Source organism: Tamandua tetradactyla, chromosome 8 (genome assembly GCF_023851605.1).
Source record: "Tamandua tetradactyla isolate mTamTet1 chromosome 8, mTamTet1.pri, whole genome shotgun sequence".
Classification (NCBI taxonomy): Eukaryota; Metazoa; Chordata; class Mammalia; order Pilosa; family Myrmecophagidae; genus Tamandua; species Tamandua tetradactyla.
In genome coordinates, this window is record NC_135334.1 from 47,564,705 (window position 1) to 47,581,082 (window position 16,378).

At 39.6% G+C, this 16,378-nt stretch overlaps 1 long non-coding RNA gene across 1 annotated transcript; it reads left to right on the top strand.

The window, feature by feature from the left end:
• The first annotated feature begins 9,821 nt into the window (after positions 1-9,821).
• LOC143643375 (uncharacterized) lies at positions 9,822-15,884 on the top strand. The gene is made up of 3 exons (XR_013156246.1): positions 9,822-10,094; positions 10,250-10,329; positions 15,548-15,884. It is a non-coding gene; the product is annotated as an uncharacterized LOC143643375 (long non-coding RNA).
• The last annotated feature ends 494 nt before the right edge of the window (positions 15,885-16,378 follow it).

Consider the following 16,378-nt stretch of genomic DNA (forward strand, 5'->3'; position numbering starts at 1 on the left):
GTGACTGTGTGATTGTGAAAACCTTGTGATTGACACTCCCTTTATCCAATGTATGGACAGATGAGTAAGAAAAGAAAAGATAATAATTAAATAATGGGGAGGAGGGGAGGTAGGAGATGTCTAGGGTGTTCTTTTTCACTTTTATTTTTACTTTTATTCTTATTTTTGTGAAGTAATGAAAATATTCAAAAAATCATATGTGATGACAAATGTACACTTATATGATGATACTGTGAACCACTGATTGTAAAATTTGGATGAGTATATGGCATGTGAATGTATAATAAAGCTCAATAACATTGCATTTAAAAGAGCAATGAAGAATATTTATGTGGGTCTGTTTCTGGGCTCTCTAATCTTCCATTGATGTATGTTTCTATCCCTCCACAAATACCAAACTGTCTTGATTACTGTAGCTACATATTAAAACAATATTGAGCAGTATCATCTTTCCCACTGTGTTCTTTTTCAAGATTATTTTAGCTATTCTAAGGTTTTACTTTTTCCATATAAATTTTAGAATAAACTTGTCTATATCTACAAAACCTTACTGGATTTTTTATGAGAACTGCATTAATCTTTTAGATGAATTTTGAAGAGAATTGACATCTCTGTTTAGAACACACCATGTTTCTCTATTTATTCAAGTCTTCCTTGATTTCTTTCATCAGAATTTTTTAATTTTCAGCATATAGATCCTTTACATATTTATTAAGTTTATATCTAAGTATTTCATTTACTTTGGAGCAATTGTAAATAGAATTGTGCTTTGAATTTCAGTTTTTCCATATATGTTGCTGGTACATAGAAACGTGACTGATTTTTGTGTATTAATTTTATATCCTGTGACCTTGCTGAACTCTCTTGTTGTAGAGTTCCTTGAGATTTTCTATGTAGACCAATGTCTGTAAATAGAGACAGTCTTATTTCTTTCTTTTCTATCTGGGTGCCTTTAATTTCCTTTTTTTTTTTTTTTGCCTTTTTGCACTGGTTAGAACTTCCAGTAATGCACTGATTAAGTACAGGATCTGCTTCTCACCAAATCTCTGAGGTTTTCTTTGTCTTATTCCCTATGTAAGGGGAAAGCATTCAGTCTTTCCCCATTAAATATGATGTTGACTTTAAGATTTTTGTGGATGTTCTTTATCACATTGAGGTAGTTCTAATTTGCCAGGAGTTTTTGTCATGAATGAGTGTTGGATTTTGTCAAATGCTTCTTACGTGTCAATTGATATGATCATATGATGATTCTTCTTCTTTAGCCTGTTAATGTGATGGATTATGTTGCATGATTTTCAAATATTTAACCAGCCTTGCATACTTGGAATAAATCCCATTGAATCAGGTTGCATAATTATTTTTATACATTGTTGGATTCAATTTGCTAATATTTTGTTGAGGATTTTTGCACCTAGAGTCATGAGCGATATTGGTCTGTAGTTTTCTTTTTTTGTGTTCTTTATTTGGCTTTGGAATCAAGGTAATACAGTCCTCATAAAATGATTTGGGAGCTATTACCTCCTATTCTATTTTCTGTTAAAGTTGATATTAGTTCTTCTTTAAATGTTTAATAAAATTCTCCAGCGCTGCCAAACCAGACTGGGGAATTTTTTTAGAGCATATTATTCCAAAATCAATTTTTAAAATGGTTATATGACTATTCAGATTGTCTATTGCATCATGGTTGAGTTTTTTAGTTTGTGGCTTATGAGGACTTGGTCCATTTCTTCTAAGTTACTAAATTTATGTGCACAATGTTGTTTGTAGTATTCCTTTGTTATCCTATCAATGGCTACAGAATCTGAAGTGATAGCCTTTGTTTCATTCCTGTTATTAGTGATTTTAATCTTCATTTTATCTTTGCCAATCTTGCTAGACATTAATAAATTTGTCCATTTTATTCAAATAAGTGAATAATTTTGGTTTAATTGATTTTCTATTGCTTTCCTGTTTTCAAGTTCATTAATTTCTGCTTTTTTTATTATTTTTTTCCTTTTGCTTGCTCTGAGTTCTTTTTATACTCTTTTTCCAGTTTCTTGAGGTAGGAACTTAGATTATTGATTTAAGACCTTTCTTCTTCTAATATAAGCACTTAATGCTATAAATTTCCCTCTCTACATGGTTGTAGTCATGTTCCACAAATGTTGTTGTTTCATTTTAATTTAGCTTTGTGTACTGTTTTACTTCGAGACCTCCTCTTCAATTCATGGGTTATTCAGAAGTACATAGCTTAAAGATTTTTTTGTAGTCTTTCTGTTATTGATTTCTAATTTGATTCCATCACAGTGGGAGAACTCTATATGGCTTCAATTATTTTAAATTAGTTAGGTTTGTTTTATCCCCCAGAATATGGTCTCTGTTGGTCAATGTTCCACAGAGGCTTTGAAAGAATGTGTATTCTGCTATTGTTCAGTATGTCAGTTAGGTCCTGTTGTTTGTTGGTGTTGTTTAGTCCTTCCACATCTTTGTCATTCGCTAAGTTTTTGGCTTCCATAATGTTTTGTTGATAGTGTTTTTTGAGTATATGTCATTTTGAATAATATCTTAGTGGGTGTTTTTAAGTATTGCAATATATTAAACACAACTTATCACTATCTACTGAGATCAGTATTGTGCCACTTCCCATAAAGTATTGAAACTTTACTTCCATTTAAGTCCTTTTACCCTTTTTAAATATCTCAAATATTCTTGTCTCAAATATTTCCTCAACATACATTAACCACCACAAAAAATAGTGGTATAAGTTTTGTTTCAACTATCAAGTGTGATTTAAGAAATTCATGAGGAAAACAATAGTTCATTTTATTTATCCCTATTTGTAACCATTTCATCATTCTATTTTCCTTTTTAAAGTTCCAAGACTTCTTCTATAAATATCATTTCCTTTCTGTGTAAGAACATTCTTTAGCCATTGTTTTAAGTGCAGGATTTGCCAGCAACCAATTCTCTTAGGTTTTCTTTTCCTGAGACTGTCTTTATTTTCCCTTCATTCCTGAAGGATAGTTTTACTAAATATAGAGTTTGGAATTGACAGTCTTTTTCTTTCAGTTGCTATCATTCAAATTGTTGTTCCCATACAGATAATGCATTGTTCTCTTTGGTTGTTTTTAATATTTTCTCTGTCTTTACTTCATAGAAGTTTTATGATGTAACAATGTGGATTTCTTTCAGTTTGAGTTTTTAATCATGGTTATTAGCCTTTTCAGTTCTATAATTTCCATTCAGTTTTTTAATAATTTCTTTTCCTTTACTGAGGTTTTCTATTTTTCATTTGTTTCAAGGTAATTTTTAGTTATTTGCTGCAAAACTTTAATGGTGGCTGCTTTATAATCTTTGTCAGTTCCAACATCTGATCTATCTCAGTACTAGCACTAGTTGAGTGTTCTTTCTCATTCAAATTATGATTCACCTGGGTTTTGGTACAAAGAATGATTTGCATTTGTGTTCTGGGCATTTTTGGACACTATATTAGGAGGTTCTTGACATATCTAAATATTTGGTTTTAGCTGGCAGTCACCATGTTTAGGTTTAGCATGTATATTAGGGTCTACTTTTGAGATTTACAGTTCCAATGACATTTAAGTTCTCTGAGCCATTGCAATGTCATTCTGGCCAGCTTTGTTCTGGCTCTGGTTAAGCTTCCACTGGATCCCTGCTAGTGTCATCTGTGAAGGTTAAAGGTGCTTTTCTGGACCACCCAGTTTTTAGGTGGAGGCTAGGGGCTGCCAGATTCACAGCATGAGGGCATTTTTCCTGGTCTGCTCCTTATGGTGCTGGTGATCCGCTGGTACCACCAGGGAGAGAAGAGTCCTCAGGCTTGCTGCTATGCACTAAGGGGCCAGCCAGCTGCCCCCAGGTATGGGGGGATATCCCCTCAGATCAAAGTTTCTGGCGTATCAGTCAGCCACTGCCATTAAGAATGGAACTTTGGCCTTCCATTGAGAATGGAACTTTGGTCGTTGCTGGGCTTCCACTTTCCTGATCCTTTGACCAAAGAAACCAGGCCTTCCTTCTTTTCTGTTTTTTTTTCTTTGCATTTTTTATGCCTGTTGGCTATTCTGAGTTCAGACCTCTCTAATGCTCAGTTTGAGAAATATGGGAGATGAAAGGAAAACCCAGAAAACTCACTGTGGCATCTCTCTTCAAGACCTAAGGGCCCTAGCCAGCCCACTTTCTTCTTCTCACCTTTTAGAGCCCTTAAATGGTTGTCAGTTGAATTATTTCCAGGGTTTTTGGTTGTACTTAAAGAAGGGGAGCCAAGAAAACTGAGTCTATGCCATTTATAATTGAACTTCTCGCTTTTTTAAAAAGGTATCATTCTTTCAAAAGGATCAGGAAAAAAAAAACTTGCTTTATATTATTATCAATCCATAAAAGAAATTACATTTTAACACCTAAAAAAGTTGAAAGGACATAATCAGAGAATAAAGATGAATCTTTTTAACTGAAGAAAAATAACTTCATGAAAAGTTCACTATATTGTTTCTACTTTTCTTTTATCTCATTGGACCTGTGAAAATTTCATTATCCACTCACACCATTCAGTAGCATGGTATATGGGATTCAGTACCGCAGTGCTCAGGCAGCTATACTTGGAGAAAAACGAGCATAGAGTTGCGGTGCAGAGTTGTGTGTTCAAATCCTGAGTCCTCTATCACCGATGACCTTGACATAAGTCATCAGTGGAGTAGCAGAAAGGGCTGGACTTTGATAGAAGTTCCAACTCTATTATTTAGTAGCTTTGTAAACCTAAGCAAGTTATTAAACTTCTCAGAGACTGCTATCTCATCAGTAACATGGGGATAGTATGAATGCCAATGAGGAGTAGATGGGAGAATTCATATAAAGCACTTAGCACAGTGGTTAGGATATAGAAAACAGTCAACAATTGACAGCTTTCTCATCAGGGATGCACACACACTGAGGACACTAATCCTTGCCTATTAGGGCAGCTGTGAGGATTTAATGAAATGTATAAAGGCAGCGTGTGGTGTCGAGCACATAATAAGCAGACAAGCGATAATGAATTCTCTTTCCCTAAATGGTAGTTGATTTTACGAATCAACTTGGCTAGGTTATAGTGTCCAGTTGTTTGGTCAAGCAAGCACTGGCCTGATTGTTACTGCAAGAGTATTTTGTAGATGGATTTGTGTATATAATCAGCTGATGGTATCTAAGGCTGATTGCATCTCCAGCCAGCCGAGGAAGTTACCCTCAGAAACGTGAGGAGTCTCCTCATCAGATTTCAGAAGTCAGAAAGAAGAATTTCTACCTCTTCTTCAGCCAGCCAGCTTTCCCTGGGAATACAACTTTACCTTTATCAGATTTTCCAGCTTGTGGCCTGCATACAGAATTTGGACCTGCTAGACTTCAGAATCACCTTTATTGGGGTTCCCAACTTGCAGCCTGCCCTATGAAATTCAGACTTGCAGTCCCCGCAGTTAGGTAAACCAAATTCCTGTAATAAATCCTTTATATTATATATATTTCTATTTCTGTGGAGCATCCTGACTAATACACACCATATCACGGCTCAGTTTCCAAATGTGTAAACTAGGTACAGTACATCTACTTCACAGATTTGATACAAGGATTGTATATAACAGAATAAATGAAAGTACTTTGTAATCTGGGGCATGCTATACCTGATGAATTATTACAATTAAAATAGTCACCCATTGAGCTATTAGTCCAGTTCCAAGAGCTGAGGGTGAGGCACAAAGCAATAGATCTGTAAACCAGAAAACAAAATTGGCAAATATTTATATAAGCCCCTGGTATTTGGCTTGCAACCTCCCTGCCCTAGATCCTCATGCATTGTCTCAATGTGGAATATTTGTGGGAAACCACAAATCTTTTCAGGCTGAACGAGTCAAAAAAGAAAACAGCATGCATGAAAGCAGGAACAGCAGCACCCTGCTGTCACTCCAGAGCCTTCTCTGAACGGGATACTCTTCACCCAGGGATGTTGGAGTTTGGCTGATGCCCTCTGGAACCACCCTAACCCTTCGGGGTGTGTCAGGACAACTGCCCTGGTTAAAAGGACTTGGAATACGATTTCACAAAGGTCCAGCCATGCCAGGCTTTTCTTCCCAAAGTAAACTTTTAAAAGACCTGAGAAGGGTAGAGGAAAAGCAGTAAAGAAGAGCAGTCAGCAAAGAGAAAGAGAAGAACGGGAGAAGAAAAAGAGCAAAATGGCCACAGCTGCGTATTAGGAAAATATCCAGTAGTGATGGGATACTTGGCAGAGACTGGAGACCCCTTAAGTAGCTATTGTAGCAATTCCAGGAGAATCTTTTGGCTTCCAGGTTGTCATTTTCTGCTGACCCTCACCTACAGCATTAACCGTGGATACGTGGATATAATGTCTTCAAAAGTATTTCTTTTGAGAAAGCATTTCTTCAAAAGTATTTATTATCATAAGTAACTAAATCATTTGACTGCTCATTTACAAAAATGCACCTGGTTCTCGTGATAAGCACAACTGAAGGAAGGGAATTAGGAAGAAATTTACGTCCTCACCTTCTCCTTGGGAAAGAAGCCTTACCTATGACAAAGCAGCTAAACATATCACTGATCTTTGCCCACTTTGCCCATATGACATATGAAGACATTCAAGTCTTCAGAGGGACTTCCAAGGAGGGTGAAAACACTTCCAGCTGGTGTCCGGGGTGTAGCTTCAAGTAAGAGAGGACAGAGGAGGCCATTCAAGGAGAGAGGATAGTACGATCAGAGACTAAGTGGCAGGAATGCTCCAAGTATGTTCTATAGGTGGTGGGTAAACCAGCCTGCTTGGAGTGGGGGTTTCATGTTGAAAAGAATTGAAGGAGATAAGAAAGAAAAAATGTATTTTAATGTCAAACCAAAGATTGGGGATTGCACGTCAACAGAGAAAAGCATTAAAAGGCTTTGAGGGGGGGCCGCGGTGGCTCAGCGGGCAAAGTGCTTGCCTGCTATGCCGGAGGACCTCGGTTCGATTCCCGGCCCCAGCCCATGTAACAAAAACGGAGAAACAGAATACAATAAAACAAGAAAATGTTTAAAGATGTTTCCCTTTCTTCCTTCCTTCCTTCCTTCTCTCTGTCTTTCCTTTAAAAAAAAAAAAAAAAAAAAAGGCTTTGAGCATGGGGATGAAAATCAGACAATTTTAGGAAATTATCTCTACAATGTGGATTACAAAGACAGGGGCTGGAGAAGCAATGATTGCCATTATTTTGAGACAACTTCAAAGCAGCGTAGTGTCAGAGTCTGTAGGATGGATACAAGAAATGTAATGAAAGAAGAATGCCAGAACTTGGCAGCTGTATTTGAGGATAAAAACAATATAGGAGATAATAGGCTTTAGAACTGAATGACCATTAGTAGAATAGAGTGATTGGGCAGAAGTAGCAAAATCAATTGTATGTACCAGGATAAAGAGCATGTAGGGGATTTGAGCTCAAACACCAAATCTGCTTCTCTATACTTGTGGATCAATTCACAGGATAGTTATCCTTTTGATTTGCTCCTACATAAAACAGAAATAAAATCACACAACCCAAAGAGGTATTGTGAGGAAAAAAGAATAAATATAAAATACCTGATGCAGTGGTTGGTCCACTTTAGAAACCCAATAACTGTGAGTCCCACTGTGTCTTTCCCCTCCTCTAGCCCTAGGCAGCTCATATCCTTATCTGTGGGCTCCCCAGCACCCCTGAAGGTGGTAAGCAGAGGAAGAGGGCTCCATACATAGTGTTGTCAACTTGAATTCTGCAGAGTAACCCGAACAACTGGAAAAAAATATCAGTCACCTTTCAGGTTGGGCTCTAAGTGAAATGCTATTTTGCTCATCTGCCTCTTGTTCTAAAGTGGGTCTTGACTGAAAAATCCAGTCTTAACATATTTCATTAGTGAAGCATTGGTCCACTGGGGGCCAGGAACTTCAGGATAATGGACCCCTAGGCCTGCTAATACCAGAAGCTAACAGAAAGAAAATTCTTCCAAATTGCTTACTAAAAGGTGAGGCAAAATTGCAAGTCTCCCTCACAGATCACGGGGAGAGATAGGCAAATTTGGACTTGAAATCCAAGCCATTCATAGAAGCTGTCAGGCAGGTGTGGGCAAGGCAAATGTCAAACAGCAAGAGCAGAAAAAAGAAACCAAGACTAGCCTGGTCCACAGGCTTCAGGGCCCACGTGTGCAGGTAAGTTCCACTTGATTCTTCCTACTGTAACCAAGAAATCAGGATTTAAAGGATGATTTTGATCTCTGAATCATTATATAGATAATCCTTTTTGCTTTCTGGTATAATGGAGTAGACAGAGGGAAATTCCTGAAATCTCTAAATTGTAATCCAGCTGCCTTGATCTCTGATAATGGCTGTATAGGCTTTATCTTCTGCCCCTGTGATAGTAAAAACCTTGTAACTAACCTTCATTTGGACCCAGTTATCCAGTTCTTTAACATTAGAGTCTTGTAATCACTAAAGACAGCCCCTAATGTTTATTAATGAAGGGTTTTGGGTCAGCCCAGAACTGACCCACCCCAAGTCCAAAGTTATCTTGATAACAGAGATGGGATCTAACCAAAGTGGGCCGGCTGACATGTGCAGTAGCTTAGACTTTAACCTACAAGTCGCCTGTACCTCATTCTGCCATTCTCTTACACACGTTCTCTGACTCTGCATGTCATCATCTGCACATGCTCAGTATTTCGATCACCTCTAATGACATCATCTGGGGCTACTGTGCTCATTATCTTAAATCCTGCCCATCTTTCCTCTAATAAAACTATCATAATAACTGCTATTCCAGGAGACAGATTTTGGGCCGATAGGCCATCTGCTCTCCTACTACTCACCTAGTAATAAACTCTTTCTCACTTTGAAACCCTGGTGTCTCAGGAATTGGTTATGGAGCGTGTTGGCCTTTGTCTGTTAACATTACCTGGGAGGAGAAGCTGGCCCAGGTCAATGGGAGACAGCGGAGCACGAGTCTAGAGTACATGGTATCATCACGTTCAGGTTTTAGCAAACGGGTCGGTGCTACATTCACCTGGACACTCCCTACCTGGGAAGGACTCAGCATGGGAAGGAGGCAGGAGGCTGGGGGGAGGTAGTGGTGGGAGCATCTGCTGCCTCACTGTCCCCGCACTGGGTGGGTTGCTGCCGTGGGACACACCCCCTCCCCCAAGCTCCTGAGTGAAATATTGCTAGAGGAGAAGGGAGAGGTCCAGAATGCCCAGATTGAACTGGGAAACTCAGCCTGAAGGCCACCACAGCTTTTATATGCACATTATGAGCTGATATCATCAGATAGGAGGCCTCAGCCCTGCTGTACCATAAAGCCTTTGGACTTGTGGGCATGCAGTGCTGCTCTCTGACTCCTGGGGAATGAACAGAGTTTAGTTTGGCACACCAATCCTCACCTCTAACCTCAGAACTGTCCTCAATCCCTTCAAACTCTGGTTGTAACAAGTAGCATGATTGAGCACTATAGGCAGACGCTCTTCTAAGTAATCCCTTGGTATGTTGTAGGATTTAATCACAGCACACCCCTATGTGATAGGCACTGTATTCTCCCCACCTCACAGATGAGAAGACTGAGGCACAGAGAGCTTACAAATGTGCCCAAGGATGCAGAATTAGAAACTAGAGGGGTTTGGATTCAAACCTATGCAGAATCTGGGCTCTTAGATGCCTCACCACTTGGCCCCTCAGAAAACCCCCTCTGAGCCCAGCAGCCCTCACTGGGCTGGGAGTCCCTGCTTCTGACATCATAACACTGCACTGATTGTTTCACTGTCCCCAACTAGATTGTACACTCTGTGAGGCAGAATCCATGTCTCTCTTGCTCACTCTTGCCTCCCCAGTGCTTAGAAGAGAGTTGTGGAGGCTATGAAATGTGCCTCTCAGATCTCTTTCCATGGTAGTGAAATAATAGACAGTTGGCCCAGTGCAGTGTTGTGACCCCATGCTGTGTGCATCAAGGCCCTGCTTCCATGGCAGCCCCCAGCCAAGGATTGGTACAGCAGGGAATTTAAGGCAACCCATCCTGAGAGATGCAGGACTCCATCAGCCTTGCCAAAATTTTCTTAAAACTGCACTGTAATTGAAGGTCTGCTGCCTGCCTGCCTGCTTTCCTCCCTCCCTCCTTCCTTCCTTCACTTCCTACCTTTCTCCCTTCTTTCTTTCCTTCCTTCTGTCTTTCCTGCATCACAGTCTGACCATTTTCCCAGCCTCCTCCAGCTCCCTCTCCATTTTCCCTCACAGGTATATTCTACAATAAATGTCTTGCATGTCTCATCCTGGCCTGATGCCTGCTTCTGGGAGGGAATGATCTACAGCAAATGGTAAGAGGTGTGGGGTGGTGTCTTCCAGTGTGCAGTCTACACATTAAATCAGAAACCTCTGTATGATGCTGTATCCCCAGTAGGAAGAATATGGTTCTGGTGCCCTACACTTTCCATCATTCCCAATAATCTACTGGGAAATTTTGTCCTTCTGTCCCCGAAACCTAGATTCTGCAGGGTTGGAGGTCTGGATCCCCGAAGGGGGCATACTCTTGCCAGGGGGACACATCAGAGTGTCCCATTGAGCTGGAGCTCGTGGCTCCAGCTGCCACCAGGATATTTTGAGCTCCTTGAGGACCAACTGGAGAGAATTCCTTTACTGGCAGGGTTAATTGGTTCTGATTAGCAGAAGGAGAAGTGGCTACATTTACACAACGGGGAAAGGGAGAAATACATGTGCAGCTGATGTGATTCATTTGTTGCAAAAGAGAGAAAAATGGGTAGAGTTATGGAGAAAGAAGATTGGGGTGAAAAGAGCATTCTTCTGTCATTCCTCATCTCAATATCAGTGACATTGGCCAGACAGGATGACTCTGTATTGGGATCAGCTATTCTTTAGGGTCACAGTTAGTCTACCCTTGGACAGATCACGTGCCTGGCACATAGTACGTGGTCAGTAAATGTTGACTGAATGAATGAATAAACACCTCTCTATTAACAACCATTTGTAACCATTTCAACAAACCAAATTCCTATTTTCACAGAATGGGGAAAAAGTACTCATTCTGCCAAATCATATAGCTCTGCTCTGAATGAGACATGTCATTTTGCTTCGAGGCAGAATTTTATGCTTTTGTCTTTTTAAAGGCTGTTCAACATGATAAGTACTAGCTGAGGGTCAGAGAAAACTATGTTTACCAAATTCAAACCATCTGAAATAGTTTGAGTTTGAGTTTGAGTTCATTACTCCTGGGTACTTTAGCTGCAGTCCTTCACTTCATACCAGAGAAAGAGTGGAGCTGTGGGTAGGGCCGAGGAAGCCAATCCCCAGCCTTGCTTTTTCTCAGGAATGCTTAGCTGACTCTTGAGCTCATGATACAGACAACAAGAATTTTTCTGTTAAAGGCAATTGTGAAAGCCCTACATCACGATTTGAAAGATATGAGTTGAAATCCCAGCAACTCCAACTCCTAGCTGTGTGACTCTGAAAGGTCACTAACTCTACAAGCCTCCATATTGTTAATTGTAGAATAATAATCATCATAATCATCCCACCTTTGAGGATTGAAAACTAACTGAAGTGATATCTAAATATGTAAAAGAATAATAGCCAACATTTATATAATTTATTGTGTGCCAGGCACTATTTTAAGTGCTTTGAATAACTAGTTTTACTATCACAATGCTTTTATGAGTTAGGAACTAATATTGCCTTTATTTTACAGATGAGGAAATTAAGGAACAGAGAGATTAAGTTAATTGTTCAAGGTCACACAGCTAATAAATGGCAGAGCTAGGATTACAGTTCAGAGCCTGTGTCTTGCCCACTGCACTATGCTGTGTCTCTCAATAATTGTAACAAATTCAGGGTGATAGAATTATAGCAGAAAGATTTAATAGCACACTATACATGCTAGACTCAACAAAGAGATACAGTGTGGGGCAGTAATTTAAAATATAAATACCAATTGCCTCCGACTTAATTTCAACCCATTAATTTATCTTCCCATCCCATGGGAACACTGAGCAGCACCCTCCTGTATCCCTTCTTGGAGTCAGAAATCTGCTGAGCTACCTGACAGTCTGTACCCCTTGGTCTTCAAGAGGATATCTCGGCTCCCTGAAGCAGCTGTTTCTGGAGCATTTAATTTTGGGAATCTAAAGATTTGTTTACAGTTCATGTTTTTAGTAATGTCGTTTTTTTACTAGTGTTTTAGTTGGTCTGTATGCCAAAGACAGACCAAAAGTCACTCAGTTCAAGTGACTTTTTCTCACACTTGAAACACTGGAGCACGTTTATTTAAAAGCCTGGACTTTGAACCCAGTTAGCCTATTTGCGAGGCTCCCGCGAAGAGGGAGGGAATCCCTGGCTGCCCACTTCCAGGTCCCAGTTGCTCCTGAGGCCCAAACCCTCCTCTCTTGGGTTCTGTGGGGTATCCCTGAGTCCTTGTCATTAGGCGGGTGGGAATGACAGTGAGGGACCCAAATGCCTGCAGGCACAAAGGGAGAGATCATACTCAGAAAAACGCGTGGTTTAAACACCAGGCATATGAAGGGATTTAGCAAGAAATGTGTAGGTCAACGCCGAAATATAGGGCAGCTTGGGTGCCAGGCTAAGGAATTTAAGCTTTTCTTCTGCAAGCAGTGAGAGTCCTTAAGTATTTCTGAGCAGTGGAGTAATCGGGTCAGATAGACATTCTAGAAAGCTCTCTGCAGAGCAGCCTGCCCTTGCAAAACTCTAGGAAAGAGAGAGAAAGTCTAAACTAGGACCGGGCTGTGTAAAAGAAAGCAAGAGACAGATCAAGAGAGATCCATCGGTAGAATTCAGCAGGCTGTAGCCTGGAAGATGGTGATTAACTAAATAGGGTGAGGAACAAAGGAGACATTACACGTGATTAACCCTGAATCGGGAGACCCAAGTGGGGTAGGGGGTGGGGGGGTGAAGTATGTCACTGTCATTCTGGTACGTCTCCTCTACCCAGGATTTTCTAAAGGAATGAATGGTTTCTACTCCTAACAGCTTTATTTATTCCCTGTTATTCCTATTCCCTTTTCTTTTCACCAGTCAGGAAAGTTTGGAGGAACTGTACTCATTCATCAAAAAATTCATGATTGCCAGCCATCCAATCGAAAAAAAGAATTACCAAGCTTTTACCACACCCACATCAAATAATTTACTCTATGCGCATTTCTTTGCATCTCTCTACTCCCGTTCAAGTTATTTTTGCGTTAAATAAGATACAATTGCTCTTTAACTGGTCTTCTTTTTGTGCGATGTTCATTGTGCACTTGCCTTCTTTCCCTACCAGACTGCAAGGCCTTTAACGGAAGATTTGATGGAAGATTTCTTACCCTTCCCTGTATACTCTCCTGTGCCTACCACACTGCTGGCTTAGGGGAAAGGCTTAATAAATACTCAATTAATTTATAACTTAGCTCTGCCAAAAAACCCTGGTGTTGTATTTACTCTTATCCCCTCTTAACCTTAGATAAGACTTGTCTAAACATTAGTGCTCTACAAATGTAAATTTGCATTGGGCAAATAATCTCTTAGAGATGGACAAGGTGTAAAGAAAACAGATAACAAACGGGTTGATTCTGTTTAGATATGGGAAGGGCGTATGAGTGAGAGAAACTAAGAGGAGAGAAAAAGAAGGGAAATGGTGAGTTGGAAAGAATTAATTCTCTGGAGAATGAGAGCTTGAATAAAATTTGAAATCATAGAATCATAGAATATTCCAGCTGGAAGGAGCTATAAAACCCATCTCATCAACACCTCATTTTATAGATAGGAAACTTGTATAACTGGACACAAAGAGTTCTGGGTCTGGGAGCCAAGAAGGATAAAAGAAACAATACAGAGATCAGGAGACTAAGGAAAGATCAATTTTAAACTCATTGGGAGGGATTTATGCCTATGAATATGATTTCTCATAGCTTCATGCTCTAGCCTGGAATCCCCTCCTAATGGTTCTGTTCCTAGAAAACTCCTGCTCATGCCTTCAGCCCCAGCTTAAATGCTAGCTTTTCTTTGAGGCATTCTCTCCCTCCCCAGGGTTGATTACCCTTTCTTTGGGTTGCCCAAGCATTTGTACGCACATCTGTTATGCTCCTTATCATACATTATTGCACTTATAGTTTGTATGAGAGCACCACCATGAAAGCCTCTCAAATAGAAATCAGGTGATATTTATCTTTTTATCTATCCTTAGTGTCCTGGCACAATGCCTTCTGGTTTCTCCATAAGTGTCTGTCGAACTAGTGAAATAATGAATAAACCAGTCATCTGAAACCTTGCTCTCTCCTCATGAACCATGAGTCATGAACTCGTCTCATAAGGATAGAGCAGAGGCAAGTAGCCCGATTCACATTAAACAGAAAATACTGAATCTTGCCATTATCTGTGAACCTGGAATCTCCCTTCCTGTAGACTATTTACACTAGAAATTCCTTTTACTCTATTGAAAAACTATTATAACTCTTTATAAGGATTATCCTATTTAAAATTGCTACCCCTCCCCATGCTAAACAGGATTCCTGTCTCTCTCTTTTTCCCCCATAGCATTATCCCTTTCAAACGTATAGTCTCAAAATTTATTAGATTATTATTTTTTTTATTTTATCCCTCTCAGTAGAATGTAAGTTGCATGAGGTCAGGGATTTCACTGCTGTATCTTGGCCACCTAAAACAGTTGCTGGTGCAGTAATAGCCAATATTTGTTGAATGAATGTTTGATTTCCTCTTGGTACCTCTGCCATCTCCCTTCCCATCTCATTTTTCTCTATCCCAATGGGTCTCAACCAGGGGCACTTTTTGGTATTATCTGGAGACATTTTTGGTTGTCATACAGGGAGTGGTGGTGTTATCAGTATCTAGTAATAATGAGACTGCGGTTGAATATCCTACAATGCACAGGATGGCCCCCCCACAACAAAAATTATCCAGCCTAAAATGCCAGTAAAAAATTTTCAATTTAATATCCCAATCATGTGTTTAAATTCCAAAACATTTTGTGTTTACTTGCAATTCCACAAATATTCTTTACTTTTTAAAAATTTGCCTGGCATGGCACATGCTATTTGCTTTACTTAAAGGCCCTTTCTATGTTGTTTATCTGATGAATGGCCACTCATTCTTCAAGATTCAGCCCAAGTGTCACCTTTTTCTAGAAGCTTCTCTGACCTTCAAGGCAGAGCGAAGTGCTCCCTCTTCTGTATTCCCTTAGCATCTTGTTCATTCTTCTGTTGGAGCTCTTAACCACAAACCTGTCTTTCTATCCTAAACTGTGAGCCATTGGAAAGCAGGAACTGTGGTATGCTACTCTCAGAATCTCCATTGATTAGACTAGATCCTGAAAAACCACAAATGTTTAAGAAGTGCTTATTGAATGAATGAATGAAATCTTTGGTTGATGGTGGCATCACAAAAACCTGCCTCCAGATACCTAGAGCCCAAATTATTCTCTCCCGTCTCTGACCTACTAAAAACTCTTAAAATCTGTGCCACAAAGTCTTCTTGATTACCTAATATCTATATTGTTTTCTAATTGTTTTCCAGACAAATGACCTACTAAACTCTTGGAGTACTGGGGAATCATAGCTTCTTCTTGGTTCCCTCCCTCACAACAGTCGAATATGATTGACGCTGTGGAAGGAGCTCAATAAGCTCCTTGATTTGCCTTGACTAATTCCAACCAACAAACACCAACAGAAAAAGTGGAAATTAATCTTCATTTATTCATGTGAAGAAACCTACCAGGCAGCCTAGCACTGGACCTACCAATTGAGGAATGGCAGTCATATCAAGTTGTACTCATCAAGGTCATGAAAGGATGACCTCTCAGTTATTGGAAATCCATTAGTCACTTCATTAAATGAGGTATAAAACATTTTCTTTCCACATCAAAAAGATTGGTTTAAAATGGGCTCCTTATTTTGCTAAAATTCAAGAAGAAAGGCTTACATTGAGCTTTTGAAAGTAGCATAGCCCTCAATTCTGCATGAAATGAATGAAACACTGACTACAATTGATGCTTACTACATATTCATTATTATGATTAACAGAAATATTCATTATTTGCTTCTGAACTGGCAAGTGAATTTTGCCAGATGCAAACAGTCAATAAACTTTGAAGTGCAGCCACTGTGCTAGGGGCTGGGGAGAATGCAATTCAACTGAATAAGGTTTTAAAGTTGCTGCCTTTAAAGATATTACATTTCCAGCAGCAACCTGTTTATTCCCTAAGCAACCCACATGTCCTTGTGATAAGATAAATAGTTGGCTCTATTCTCACTCATAAAGCAGTTGCTCCACTTGGCCTTGCCTACTCATTTCTCACAATATTCCAGAATAACCTCTGGGGTTCATAGTTGTATTATGTGGGCTGTT